Source organism: Pantherophis guttatus, chromosome 16, assembly GCF_059756535.1.
Source record: "Pantherophis guttatus breed Tessera chromosome 16, ASM5975653v1, whole genome shotgun sequence".
NCBI lineage: Eukaryota > Metazoa > Chordata > Lepidosauria > Squamata > Colubridae > Pantherophis > Pantherophis guttatus.
The window spans coordinates 4,689,870-4,693,377 of record NC_142078.1 but is presented as its reverse complement, the minus strand read 5'-3'; positions in this window follow the sequence as shown (position 1 = coordinate 4,693,377).

Sequence of the window (3,508 nt, the reverse complement as noted above, 5' to 3'; positions counted from 1 at the left end):
GGAAGGAAGAGAGATGTGAGGAACTAATATATTTGAAAGCTCTTGAGATGCTGGCCGGAGAGGACAATATAGTACAGAGGCTAAGGGAGGGAAAATCAGGACCATCCTGTAGGCTACCCTGAACCCAGGATCCCTGCTTCAAAGAGAGCTGGAGAAGGGGAGAGATCGGAGGTGCCCAACTGGTTTTTTTATATATATATATATAAAATATTTTTATTTTTAATATAAACATTCCATCTTCCCTTAAACAGTGTGTTGTCTGCGTACCAATATCTCTGTGCAATAACCATCAAAGTTTACAACAGCATTCATTACATTGATGTTAATTCTGTGATCTTACAGTTGTAATATTGAACATAGAAAATAAGAATAAGAATAAGAATAGAAGAATGGAATGGAATGGAATGGAATGGAATACAATAGAGAGAAGGAATGGAATGGGATAGGATAGGATAGGATAGGATAGGATAGGATAGGATAGGATAGAATAGAATAGAATAGAATAGAATAGAATAGAATAGAATAGAATAGAATAGAGAGAAGGAATGGAATGAATGGACTGGACTGGATTGGACTGGACTGGACTGGACTGGACTGGACTAGAATAGAATAGAATAGAATAGAATAGAATAGAATAGAATAGAATAGAATAGAATAGAATAGAATAGAGAGAAGGAATGGAATGAATGGACTGGACTGGACTGGACTGGACTGGACTGGACTGGACTAGAATAGAATAGAATAGAATAGAATAGAATAGAATAGAATAGAATAAAATAGAATAGAATAGAATAGAATAGAGAGAAGGAATGGAATGGAGTAGAGTAGAGTAGAATAGAATAGAATAGAATAGGATAGGATAGGATAGGATAGGATAGGATAGGATAGAATAGAATAGAATAGAATAGAATAGAATAGAATAGAATAGAATAGAATAGAATAGAATTCTTTATTGGCCAAGTGTGATTGGACACACAAGGAATTTGTCTTTGGCGCATATGCTCCCAGTGTACAGTACATAAGGAGAATAAAATACATTCTTCAAGAATAAAAAGATACAACACTTAGCGATATTCAAGGTTACTAATAAGCTATCAAATCGTACTAGGAAACAAATAAAAACAATATAAATTGAAAGATACAAGCAACATAGTTATAGTAATAAAGAGCCTTGGTGGCGCAGTGGACTAAAGTGCTGTTAAATAGCACTTAGCTGCCAGCTGCCTGCAATTACTGCGAGTTCAAATCTCACCAGGCTCAAGGTTGACTCAGCCTTCCATCCTTCTGAGGTAGGTAAAATGAGGACCCGGATTGTGGGGGCAATAAGCTGACTTTGTATAAAAAAGAACACCACTGGGGGGTGGGGGCGAAAGCCCTACTAAGCAGGTATATACAAAAGGATGAAGGCTATTGCTTAACGCATTGTATGCTGCCCCGAGTCTCCGGAGAAGGGCGGCATATAAATCGAACCTATCAATCAATCAATCAATCAATCAATCAATCAATAAGTAGGAAGAGTAAGATACTAGTAAGGAAGAGAAGAAAGACGCATAGTAAACCTATTCATTTTCCCTTTTAACATATCTTCTAATAAGAATCTAATAATATTACGAATAATAATCCTAATAATCTTCATAATAACAATCATCATATTGTTTACATCTCTGTCTTGTGGTATTTTCTACCCTTCTTTAATCTCCTCCTTTTATTTCCAGACTTCCATTTTTTTATTCTCTAACCATTGATAAAATAATTCCCCTACCGTATAATATTCCGTTTATTCTTTCTCCTTAATTGCAAGTATTAGCCTGTCCCAATTGGTTTTAGAAAGCCCCCCCCCCAAATTGGGAAGCGCCACACAACTGACCACAACTATCTTGGTTTCGCGGGATCTCTCTCCCTCTCTCTCTCTCTCTCCTGCCCACTCTTTTGCATCCTCACAGCTACCCCTTCTTCCGTCAGGCAGAGTGGATTCTGGATCAAGAGTGATCTTTTCCGTTGAATGAAGCCGCGCTCTCTCTCTCTTGCATGTGTGATGTGATGTTGCTCTGGGCCGCCCCATCTGGGAAGAGGGATTTGGTGCTCTCTGAGCTTGGTAGTTTTCTTGCAGAAGTTTCGTGAGCCAAGTTTTATTATCAGTGCTAGAAGGGAGAGAGGGGGGAGAGGAGAGAGAGAGAGAGAGACAGGGAGGGAGAGAAAGGAGCCCATATCTTTGTAACACTGATGATGTTCCCTAGTTGGGTCACGAAATGTCTGCAAGAAAACCACCAAGCTTAGAGAGCACCAAGGAATCTACAGTCCTCCTCCTTTTCTTCTTCTACTTTTCCTCCTCCTCCTCTCCCCATCCCACTCCCTTCTAGCATTGATGATGTTACTTAGTTGGATCATGAAATATCTGCAGGAAAACTACCAGGGTGAGAGGACACTACCTACTCCTCAGCCGTCGTCCTCCTCCATCTCTTCCTTCTCCTCCTCCTCTTCCTCCTCCTCTTCTTCCTCCTCTTCCTTCTTCTTCTCCTCCTCCTCTTCCTTCTTCTTCTCCTCTTCCTCTTCCTCCTCCTCTTCATCTTCCTCCTCCTCCATCTCTTCCTCCACCTCCTCTTCCTCCTCCTTCTCCTCCTCCTCTTCCTCCTCCTCCTCCTCCTCCTCTTCCTCCTCCTCCTCCTCCCTCCTCCTCCTCCTCCTTCTCTTCTCCTCCTCCTCTCTCCTTCTCCTCCTCCTCCATCTCCTCCTCCACCACCACCTCTTCCTCTTCCACCTCCTCCTCTTCTTCCTTCTTCTCCTCCTCCTCCTTCTCCTCCTCCTCCTCTTCCTCCTCCTTCTCCTCTACTTCCTCCTCCTCTCCCTCCTCCTCCTCCTTTTCCTTCTCCTCTTCTCCTCCTCTCTCCTTCTCCTCCTCCTCCATCTCCTCCTCCTCCACCTCTTCCTCCTCCTCCTCTTCTTCCTTCTTCTCCTCCTCTTCCTCCTCCTCTTCCTCCTCTTCTTCCTTCTCCTTCTCCTCTACTTCCTCCTCTACTTCCTCCTCCTCCCACCCCTCCCTTCTAGCATTGATGACGTTATCTAGTTTGGGTCATGAAACATTTGCAAGAAAACCACCAAGTTCAGAGAGCTCCAAGGACCCTTCATTTCAACCCTAAGCATACAAATATTCTCCTTTATTGGCACCCCATCTGTACAAGGGGGTCCTCTTGTCCCTCCCCAAGCCACCCTCAGGACCTCCAGGATTAGTGCTGGAGAAAAGCACCTCTGGCCTTCTCTCAATCACCACCGGAGTTCTCCTGCCCAGGATCATGTGGGCATTTTTTGGGGTGGGAAACGCGGCTGCCTCGGGAGGGCAGGCTGGTGTAGGCAGCCTCAGGGGCTCCAGCTGAGTGTGTGCCTTTATTTTAATGAGTGCCGTTTTGCTGACAGATTCATTATTTGTGTTTGGATGCTTCAAGTCAAAACTGATTAGTTACACTTACGGCTGCAAAGATGTAATGATTTTATTGTTTATCTTCAATTTATT